A 12,426-nucleotide genomic window follows, 5' to 3' on the forward strand; every position below is an offset into this window, starting at 1 on the left:
AAACAAGGAATGTGGAGCTAATGCATGCTGCTAAGGATGGAAAGGTCTTGTGTTTATTGGTTGTGCCTGAGACACCAGTCACAGTTGTACCTTATTTCCATTTTAGGTAATGTCTTTTGAGTTTTCTTTAAGTAGAGGGAACAATGCATTTTTCATTCAATATAAATGTAAAATTCTAGAGATAACTTTTTTTCAACATTGCTGGATACTCACTACATGATTTTATCTAAAGAAAAGTATTCAATTATTTTCTCACATTTTTTAAAGAGGCCGGGTATAAGAAATAATTCATTTTTTATTCAAAATTTTATTTTCCATGCATTTGTACAGGGAGTCTATACATTTTAGGTGAGCGGCAGATTTAATTTTGAAGATGGGTGACTTTCAGATGTTGTGATGAAGATTGTTGAAAGGAATTATCAGCATAGAACCAATCCATATGAATGTGCAAGTCAGGTGAGGAATGGGCCTAAAAAAAATGATGTTTGTTTCCTGTAACCCATCCGACCCATTCAAATTATCCCTGGGTGGATTTTTTTCCCTGACAAATGGCAAAACTTTGTTTGATCAATCAGCTGATTCCATTTATTAAATTAAAACAATAGCTTGTAGCTTAATTTGAGACATAAAATATGTCAATCTAGTTTACATTTACCTTAAATATAAATAGTAATCATTATTGTAACAACAGTTTCCCCCAACAACTTTCTGAAGTTTGTTTTCTGCCGCTAGGTAGCCATTTTGGATGCCGTGTTGGGTGTCCACTGTAAATATAACACCTGGTATTTTCAGTCTGGGGATGTTTCACCATTCATAAGCAAAAAAAAAAAAAAAAAATTCCGACCTACCGACTCTTCATTTTTTGGGAATGTTACAGAAAAGAAACTTAATTTTTTAGCCTTGGACTTCAACGTGTAATCAAGAAATGTTTATATATTGCTTAGCTTAGTGAAAGCATACCACAAACATTTTAAGTATCTCAGTAAGTTTCATGGATATTGCAGATGTATCACATTCATATGTTTGACATTGAGTCGCATTGTCTAAATTTCCATTATGTTTAGTTATACATATTTTAAGTTACTTAAGTATGTCTTCAAAAGCTTGTGCTTTAATTTCAATAGAAGTAATAAAAACCTCCTTAAAAATTGTATTGTTTTCTTTATAATTTTGAAAATGATTATTATTAGGACTTGTACAACACCTGAGTACCTAGATGACTGTTGAACTAATTGGTGAACAAGAAAAGATGTCAGAGAGGGGAATCCAATACAGATGTCATGATCAAGAATATATACTCTTATCAATGATATGATCAAGAATATGTAAACTTGTAACGATTTAAAATATCTTATAGATCTGTAAATCACTTTTCATTACTTAATTGTTCACACATTATCATCTACACTTATGCTATAAATCTTATCTGTATATTAATCGCCCCCTCTTATCTAACCCCCTGCTGATTGTAATGACCTGTGTATTGACTCCTGATCTTAAGGATCTTGTAATGTGCTCCTGATCGTCAGGAATGGATCTTGAGTATATATATAGTGCGACAGAATTTTAGAATAAGAAGATGGAAATATAGAAGACTTAGTAGATAGAACTGTTAGAGATAGATAAAGCTACTCACTTACTTGGACTATTACCTAATATTTCTTGGATTTATATGTACATGTAATTGTTTTACTTGGATTTTATTTTTTATGAATTATTTTTCCTGAATGTTTCTATTTGTGATGTGCTGTGTAAGTAAACTGTAGATTAGAATTTCGGCATCTATTTTCAAGATATGAGGAACAAGGATAAATTAATTCATCATGCAAATTGACATTATGAAATGTGTTGTAAGACCGCTCGGTGCGGTGCTAAAACTAACTAGGAAATATCTTGGAGATTTATAGATGAACATGCAAGCATTCATGATTTTGAATGTTATTCAGCCAGAGAGTTTTCACACAAATTTAATTTTCAGTACAGTAATTTAAACTGGATGTGTAATTTTCAGTACAGTTATGTAAAATCAATATGTTACTTATTATGATTGTCAATTTTTCAACAGGACATAATTGTAGTTTATTTATACGATCACTCTTGCAGAACAAAACACACAGAACTTTTTTCTCTGTGTGCATCATACACTTGTAAACGTTTTACACCACCATGTATACATATTTTACATTGATGACATGTAAATCGAGCACACACATGAAAATGCGTATATCTGAATACATGCAAACATGCATCTACCATAACCTATTACATATTGTGTGAAGTGGAGCACATACATGAAAATGTGTGAAGCTGGACACATACACAAATACACATGCATCTGCCACAACCTATTACATATTTTCCAAGGCGTGTGAAGTCGAGCACATACATGAAAATGTGTGAAGCTGGACACATATGCAAACACACTAACATATACCACAGACATAAAATCATAATCTAAACTAAGTCAAGCACAGACAGGCTCACTAGGTGAAGCTTGACTTATACATGATCTCATGCATTTTGCAAACTGCATCCTTGCATATATTCTAATAGATTTTTCACCATTTTTTGTGTTTGTGAATATGTAAAATGCATCATTTTGCATTACAAGTTGAGGATGTTATTAGCCTGTATTTAAGCGCAAATCAAACAGCCTTTTATGTAATTTTTTTTTCACATTTTTAATTCAATTTAAACTGCAAAGTTTATTTTATATATGTACATGCACCATAAAGAATGAATAATGTACCGGTATTATATTTTAAAGTGAAATGGGACCTCCATTTCATAAGCAGAAATGTGAAATTTATACTTATCATCTGTATTTTTTTTTTATTTTGTCTCACATGTATCTGAATGTTTAAAGGAAAACAAAAGTCAAAAATAGCTCAATATAATGTTTATATTTAGGGTTATAACTGGATATTGTTTGTGCTGTATATCTGATTCATCATATGATGAGAAGCCAAAATACAGAATATTTTTGTCTGGAAAATGAAACTTATCAATATGCCAATTTCTCCCACTGTTACATTATTAATTAATATATCATTAATATCAATGTACATATAAAAAATCTATGTCATCAAATCCAGAGAGTTATAGGCAATCCTGGTGCAGATAATATTTTTTTCTCGTGTTTTGTAGTAGAGTGGGAACACATAGTATGAGATGAACATATATTAATGGTTTTGGTTGTATATGTGGGCGTGGCAAAAGGAAGGCCAATGAGAAATGAGTATTCAGTAAGGTGTTCAAATCATTCTAAGCCAGTGCTCTTCAATACACACACATTTTTTTTTTGCTTTATATATAATATATATATCATTTTTGTATAAATATACTGGTAATGAAAATAACAAAACTGTTGAAATGTATTTTAATTTGGATTTTTTCCATACATGCAAATATTATAGGGTGTTTGTGCATTTTTAACTATTGCACTGAATGCACGTCCGGCATTCTCCCTTGAGACGTTATTTACATAGCGACAGACACAGGTTTTCCATAGTTAACCATCTATGGTTTTTGCCTGGGCGGTTTTTAATGTCTGTGATAGGGATATAATTTATTACAAGTAAAATATTTTACAAATGCATTCCATTGCTTTATTGTTTCACATTCAATGTAATGTATGTTGAATATGTATCAAAATAAACGCCAGCTGCTCCAACTAAGCTAACCTGGCTTACAGCATAGTTGTTGTATTATCTGAGGCGTAGTGTGTCAAATAATGATGAGTCGAGTGTTTGATTCTGTAGATGACCATTTCTAATACTAATTTCAACTGGAAATGGATACAAGATAATTTAAAAAGATATCTTTGACATTTGTCTTAAAATTCCGGGTACTGACTAGATTAGATTCTTTAAACTAACTGTGAAAATCCAAAGTATAAGTGTATTAAACAATAGTCAGCATTTAAATAAGACTTTTATAAAATATGTATATTTAATGAACTTTAATATGGCATTAAAGGTGAAAGGTTATATTTAATTATCTTTTCGTGTAAGTAAAGGTTACCTTTTCACCTTTACTTTTTGTAAAGTTAATACAAAGATGACCTTGCTTTTTGGAGCACCTTTAATGAAATTTACTTCGCAAGTAAAGTTTTGTAAAGGTGTTTTTTGAAGCAGTGAAAGTTATATAAAAACATCTCTGTACAATGAAAATTGCTCCTGGAATCCTACTGTTGTATTACAGAAATAATCATTCAACACTTTCGGACGAAACCTTCCCAAAATTTTTAAATTTTGTTCATAGCATCGAAAAAAAAATACATCAATTTCTGTAAACCATACGGTTCTAGCAGCACTTTTCAAAAACAATAGAATAAGAACTTTAGTTAGAAACAAATAATAAGTTTCAAGGTATGCGGGATAGTGTTGAAATTTTGCATCTCTTTTTTTTACGAACGACAGAAGAAAGGCTGATCGGCAAGTAAACAACCCGCCTGCTTAAATTTTTACGAAGAAATTGTAGAATTATATTACAATACCTTATTCATAAGCTTTATTCTCACATGAATCACGTATGATATTCATTCTAAATGCTTTAAAATCCGATTTCTTGCGTTTGTTTACATGAATTCTCGTTACATTTTACTTTCACTCTGCTACTGCGTGATAAACAGTTGTGACGTCACAGGTTTGGTATTTAACTCCTGTGATAACCACTGATACCCAGAAGCGACAAAATTCTGTTCATATTATGCCTCTGCATATTTTGATTCATTTTTAGCACCTCAAGTCGATCTTAGATATCGATTATAAGAAATTGTTATCTCTTAACCCCACCTAATATAGCTTACTATGACGTCATATCTTATAGGCAAGCAGAATATTTGGTTGAAACCTTAAGGGGGGACCTAGGTCGTTCTACGTCAAGGCAGCGTTATGTGACGTCACAATAGCGACGTTTGTTTTTACCTGTTGACTTTTGCAACTGTGATATAGGCATAACATTGTTGATAATCAATTACGTACAAAATTTACAAAAAGGAAAATTTATTCCTCATTAATCACAGTTTTATTTGATATATGGAGTTTGTTAATATTAGAATTATCTTCCTTTAGTTGATAATTCATAGCAATTTCTGTTGTGAAAAAATACCTCGATAATGCTGATAGTATAATAGTGCAAAAAAAAGAGATAAAATTCAGGAAAGAAAGCGGCTTGAATCAGGGGAAAATGTTTAATTTTATAAATACCATTAATCATTTTTCTGGAGAAAACTAAGAAAAAAAAATAAGAAATGTACTTGTACGGTTGTATATTTGCTTATTGCTTTATATAGTACATGTAGATTTTATTGTATAAAGACATTCCTAGGTTCTAATAGGCATTGGTTGTTGACGGGGAAATGGGGGGGGGGGGGACAGAATGAATGGAATGTAGAAAAAAATTATCTATCTAAATTGTTTCTAATCAAAACAAAATACTCGTTTTCCGCAAAATAGTTTTAAATTCAGGTGTTTGTCAGTGCTTACTTACCCTTTTTTAGTGCAGAAAGGTCAATATTTATGACACAAGCGTACACAAATAAAAGGAAACGTCATATTTCTCGTTTATTTTATCATAAAGGTATACATTTTTCTTTGTTGAAATAAAGAGATGAATTATTTCTTTCAAATAATATGAATTACTAAATTTTCACACAAAGACTTTTTAAGATATTACCTGTTATGCATATCGGAATTGTAAAAAATACGACAAGAAAAATGGGGTAATACTTACATTGTGCTCCATTATAATTTTTCATGTGAGATGGATTTCAATGAATTTGCCTCCATTTTAAGGATACAAGTCATATAAATTAAATAAGTGTTGATTCTGAATATGTTTTGACTTTTTTGGTTCTTTTTAGCGCATATTTGGGGTAGAACAATAATGACTGAAAATAATCAATTCTTAGCATTTCACGCTGTTTTTGCACGTGCTCCTGAGTAAAAATAAGCATATAAAGGTATTGTTTTTAATACCTAAAAATTAAGAGCAAGTGGTCAGGAAAGAAATGTCAAAGTTTTGAAAATTTCACACAAAGACTTTTCGGACACAGGTCCCCCCTTAACATACATGCGTATAAAAAAAATAGAGATTCTTCATATCCCACATATACTTCACAATCAATATTTACCTTGTTTTTTTGATTGACTCTATTTTAATCTTCATTACTCTACCGGAGAAACATTGTGATATCACTATTGCACTTAACCGTGGGATATAAAAAATATCCAAGAAGTCATATCCGCGTGATAAAGTTGTAATCATGGGATAAAAATACAGTTAGTGCACATATAACTAGATGCATGTTTGTAAAACAGAGCTTTTAAAGATCCTGTTGTAAAAAGCTCACATTCGTCATAGGTAAATTTTCTCTTTTGGGAAACATTAATGCACTTACTAAAATTCCTTTAAGGAGGAATTGATATCTTTACACTTTCAGTTTAATCAATTTTTATAATTAAAAGTGACAAAAAGTGAGGTTGTACGTATTCCTCTGGGGACACACATTCGTAGATTACGTGGACATTACATATCATAACATCACAACTTCTCAACATATCAATAACCCACAACCATTAACCCCTACAGACTAGGGAAGTACACAACACCCATGAATTCTAATTTAATTTATTTCTTAAAAAGTACAGGAGAAAAAGAATAACATTGCTATATAGACAACAATAAACTAACCTTGTCAGAAAAATAATAAGTTGTGGCATGTTTTCGTCATATCTTGTGAAAAAAAGAGAATCCTATATATTGGTCACTTGGATGCTTACATTGAAACATATGCAGAAAACGAACAGTATTCAATATCAATAGACCATAAAACAACATATATAACAATATAACAATGCAAGGTAGGAGCAAAGCAAATACTGACCATTAAAACATTATTAGAGGATCAAGTGCCATGGTAGAATAAGCATCCACTGCCGACCAATCATACCGTGGTGCGTCATAATCGGAAAGTAACGGGAACCGTCGCCAATTCATTGTATGAACAATGGACTAACAATAAGTTTAAAAAACGTCATCAGCATTTGCTTCAATGATGAATTGTAGTTGCTGACAAGGTCATTGTATCGACCATAGAACCTACCATAGAACTTACGAAATAATGCATTTACGAGATACTGTTGATATTCTTGTTTTATCAACGTTCTTGTCAGTAATTTACCTCGTTTTAGAAATGTTTCATATGAAAAGGATGCTCTTGCACATCTAATCAACTGAGAAAAAGATTGCTGGAAGTTGTTTTAGCGAGTGTTTGCGCTATTCAAATGCAATAAACAAGCGTTTAACATTTCTGTTAGTAAACACAGTCTTACTTCTGTTCCATAAAAAGTAGAAGGCTGATGTGTGAACACATATATAAAGAGTCTCGAGTAGTGATGTATTACAAAGGTCTAGATCATACCTGAAGGTCAAAGGTCAAATATTGTGACGTCATCTTATGCTTCTGTTATTTTTTCGCGTGCAGACTGTATTGTGTTCATGTAATAATAAACATTGATATTCAATGTTTGAGATACTTATATTTGAAAAAAAAAGATAAAAGGTTATTCTACCTCGAAAATACTTACCGGTATTTTCCCAAAGTATATGTTCTTGTTAGGTAGGGGGTCTATCTATAAGTTTAATTAATTCTAAACATATCACTTTACTTGAATTTGCTTTTCTTAAATCACTATACCATAGACCTTAAGAAAGTGGAGGGGGAAAATCATGCATATTTAATAGTTTAGTGTATAAAGAACATTCAGAAGAAGGAAGAAGAGCTTCCTCTCTCTGTCTTGTATGAAATGTCATGTCATAGACATAAACGAGGTTTGATACAGTGGCCAGTATCTTCATGTGATCGCCCCTCAGTTTATTGCTTGCAGCTGTTTTTAATTACATCTGTATTGATTTAATTAGGAATATAAAGAAAATGCAAGTGATGAACTTGGGTAGTCTGATGTGATTTCGACCTTAATGACGTTGATTACTGCACATTGAAATGATTTTTTTAAGTAAAACATAGACTAATAAAATAAAGAAGGCAATTTAGAATAAGAATAAAGGATTTTTGCACAGTATGAAGCATACAATAACAATCTACTCGAGGTATTTTTTTTGGGGGGGGGGGGGGATTAACCGATTCTGTATGATGTATAATTCATTGTAATTTAGATTTTATCAGAAACTTTTTGAGTTTCACCCTGAGTTTTTGAATCATGGGGAGGAATTTGAGGTGCAAAAAACAAAAAACCAACTATAGAGCATTGTTAAATAATCATGTTGATCGAGTACTCTGTTGATTAATTTAGTATCATATATGTATAACCTAACAAACAGCATGAAACACACTGATGTAAAACTTTGATTCCCTTTTGTGACCCCGCCCAACACCCGGGGGTCATGATTTGAATAATTCAGAATCTACATTATCCCAGGATGCTTCCACATAAATTTCAGCTTTTCTGGCCCAGTGGTTCTTGAGAAGAAGATTTTTTTAAGGACCCCGCTCTATTTTTGTCTTTTTTTTATTATCTCTCTTCATTCAGCAATTTAAATTCCCCTTCACCCAAGGATGCTTGGTACCAAGTTTGATTAAAATCGGCCCAGAGGTTCTTGGGAAGAAGTCAAAATTGTGAAAAGTTTACAGATGGACGGACGACGGACAAAATGTGATCAGAAAAGCTTACTTGAGCCTTCGGCTCAGGTGAGCTAAAACAGACAGGTCCTTTTTTTTGAACATCGAATTTTTCTGAACCCTTAAGCCATATTTTATTTGTTTTCTGAAAAAGCGAACAGAATTCAATATCAAACTCCATAAAACGTTACCGAATAGGAGCAGACCAAACACGGACCTCCGAAACACCAGAGGTGGGATCAGGTGCAATGGAGGAGTGAGCATCCCCTGCTGACAGGTCACACCCGCTGTGTGCTCTTGGTCAAGATTGGGAAATATCGGAAAAATCCGTTGTCAATTCAGTGTATAAAAAATGGACTAACCATTAGGATGAAGAAACGTCAGTCAGCATTTGTATTTGCTGACAAGGTCATTCTCTTTATTATGTTATTCAATTTGTTCAAGCAAACGTTTTGATCACACCTCGTACAGTGATTATTTTTTGCTGGGTATACATGTTGATAAATGAATTTGATAATAAAGCATTTTTTTCGCACGTGTCATTTTCAAAATTAAAATGACGAACAGATCAAACGATGAATTTAAATTGGTCATTATAGAACGAGTTTGTGTCTTTTGTTACGCTTATAATTATTTATTCATTTGCCAACCAAATATGTAGAGATTGAATAACAACAATACATTAAAATGTTATCATAGCCTTTAACGATTTTAAGGTATGTCACTCGTCAGCTTTTTAGAAAAGTTCACGCAGAACCTCTTACTTAAAAAGTGTTTATTAAAATTCAATTTTTATAAAATATTTATATTCAATTATAAATTTTTTAACATTCATCGGAAAAACTGCTTAAAAATCTACAAAGAAGCAAGATTTATGAGGGACTATTTCTTGTGGTGGAAGGATATTCAGCAGAAATCTCTGCAAATCTGCATATTTATTAAATTTAATGTCTTGAAATTTTAGCCTCACATACTTTTACTCGGAGAATATTTTCCGTTATGATATCACAGGAATAATTAATATGGGTCTTAATTTATAATTTTAGAACAAGTTTTACACCTTCCCTCAACAAACTTTGCCAAGAAATGAAGATATACTAAAGAGGTCAAGATGAAATTTGCACCGTTTTTTGCCTGAAAATCACACGTTTTGACCAACATTTCAAAATTAACATCACTGACCCCAACTTTTTCTTTCATTATTTTAAACTACTCGATACTTGTGACTGATCAGCACTTCAGTCGTAAAAAGTTTGATATAAGAAAATATTTTATTGCCTATTTAGTTTTTAAATACCCCAAATATGTTATTTTTTAGTGCAAAAAGGTCACACAATAATAAACGCGCATTAATTTGCGAGATTTGTTCAATGATAAATATTATTTAAACTATTTTATGTAAAATAAGATAAAATTCATTAAAGTAGTAACATCTGATAAAATAAAATTAGAGATAAAGTAATAAATCAAAGAGTCAAAATTTAAGTGCAAAAAGGTCAACTTAATTGTACTATAGATCAGTAAGATGCACACTGACCCCCTATTTTCTCTGCGATTTTGAGTCATACTATATGAGTACTTATCCAAAATATACTTCGCAAAAAATCCTTGATATAACAAATTTGAGGAGTGACTTACCTTAATTCCAAAAAGTTCCTTTAATGTACCTGTCAATTCGGTCTGTCTCATTGTTTTTTATTATATTTTTTGTATTGAATTGCTATTCCTCGATAAAATATTAGTTTTGATACCCATGGCATGATGTTTGGTGAATTATATCCGAGATAATAAAGTAAAAATACTCAGAAATATTTGATAAAGGAAAAAAAAAACATATATCATTTGTCGTTCTTCTCAGTATTTTATTCAGCAATTTGATAATTCAGATAATTGTGTATTTGGAAGCAACGCTCTTGATTCCAATGCACAAAAGGTATTCCGACGAATTATATTCTTAAATATTATTGGTATCGTCATCGGTGCTGACTTTAAATGGACAAATAATTTAGGTCTTTGCGCATGATAGCTCGCTGTTTCAAACAGAGATAAAATCCTCGTAAATAAGCTACGTTGTGTTCATTGATCTCTGAATAACATGATTCCATAAGATGTAAGTATTTCTTTACATGTATTTGTTTTATTTTTATTTACTTCTAATCAAATAAGCAATGCATTGAGCAATATTTTTATGTATTAATTGTTTATATTGAATTTCAAAATAAAAGCCTGGTTAAAAATTTCGATTCAGTTTGAAAATGTAATGATTTAATTCTGGTTGTAACGCTGTATTTTATTGAATAAAAAAATACGTTATACCGTATAAGATGGGTTGCCTACGTTACAATGACTTGCGTCAAAAACGAATCAATCCGCCTGACGTTACAATAACATTTTGTACAAATTGATGTCATTTTGTTAGAACACTCATCTTTTTTTCTTACATAAAATGAAAGAAAATTAAATTATATATATTGTCATAAAATCTTGAAGTGAATATTGAAAGTGATTAAAATATTCCTTTTAAAATTTTTGGGATTTTAAATTTTTTTTCATCAACAGATTTTTCGAAACTACAGTATGACGAAACTATTATCTCTAGTTATATTTGTTGCTGATAAAACACAAAGCAATTACATTTTTTTTTCGCTGGGCATAAATATGATGTATGCATTTGATAATGTAACATTTTTTTCCAAAGGGTTTTTAATGAAAAATTGAAATGGCAAACACATTAAAGGGATAATTTATAGAACATTATAAAACTAGTTCATGTCTTTTCTTTTCATTGATAGGCATCTATTCAAGTGCAAATCAAATATGTAGAGATTGAATTGCACCAAAAACTTGTATATATAATCATTGCCTTTAAAAAGCCGATAATGCCTGAAAGCGGGGAACAACAATTTAAAGAGCAATATAAACCTTGTTCATGATTTTTTTTTTCAGTTGATAATCATCTATTCTTGTGCCAATCATATATGTAGAGATTTGATTTCACCGAAAGGTCTAAATATAGATATTTCCTTTAAAGACTCTAGTGTAGAATTGACAATGCCTGATTCTTCATCGACTACAAAAAGTTCGGCATTTTGATTTAAATGTCACATTTTGCCGAACTCCAGATATCCTTATTGAATTGTTTTCTTCAATATAATTCTTTGATAAAGGTAATCTTTACATAATTTACCTTACTATTGTTAAATGCTATTATGTAACAGCATTTTTAGGCAGTAAAAATAATGTACAAAACGTTTTGTCCTTTTATTAAGGCATTTCTTCCATTTTAAGTCTTAAATATTACCAACACTGTTGTTTATTTCAACAAAGATTTTGTTTTCGATTTTTTTTTCACCACATGATTACAGCAGTTTTTCTAACTTATTCACAGCGCAAGCTTTCGATCTGGTCAAACATCAGATTTCAAAATAAGAAATAAAGGGTTGAGCTTTTGAATCATTGTTGTCAGAAATTACAGAAGAGAAAATGACTGCCTGTTTTTTTTTCAGTTATGATTATTGTTTGATTGTGTGTAATTCAAATCTTCATATATGTTTTGTAAAGGTCTTTAAATAAAGATTAATAATCTACACAAAGGGCCATTGAGCAGGTAGGGTTTTTATCAGATCAGCACTTTCAGTGACACGGGCCGCGGTTTTAAATGTCTCGCCTTAATGTCGAGCAATTTAAATTTGAGGTGTTAATAATGTTTTAATATCATTCTGTAACCAAACAGTCCCTTGTTTCTGTCAGAATTTGATATTAAAAATTTTGAGTACTGGGAA

The 12,426-nt window shown here is 31.2% G+C and overlaps 1 long non-coding RNA gene across 1 annotated transcript; it reads left to right on the top strand.

The window, feature by feature from the left end:
• On the top strand, positions 1–1,773 carry LOC134243371 (uncharacterized). Its single transcript, XR_009987020.1, has 3 exons — positions 1–111; positions 335–456; positions 1,191–1,773. It is a non-coding gene; the product is annotated as an uncharacterized LOC134243371 (long non-coding RNA).
• The last annotated feature ends 10,653 nt before the right edge of the window (positions 1,774–12,426 follow it).

This window comes from Saccostrea cucullata, unplaced genomic scaffold (genome assembly GCF_032062105.1).
Source record: "Saccostrea cucullata isolate Sc308-1 unplaced genomic scaffold, CSIRO_AGI_Scuc_v1 ctg2496, whole genome shotgun sequence".
Taxonomy (NCBI): domain Eukaryota; kingdom Metazoa; phylum Mollusca; class Bivalvia; order Ostreida; family Ostreidae; genus Saccostrea; species Saccostrea cuccullata.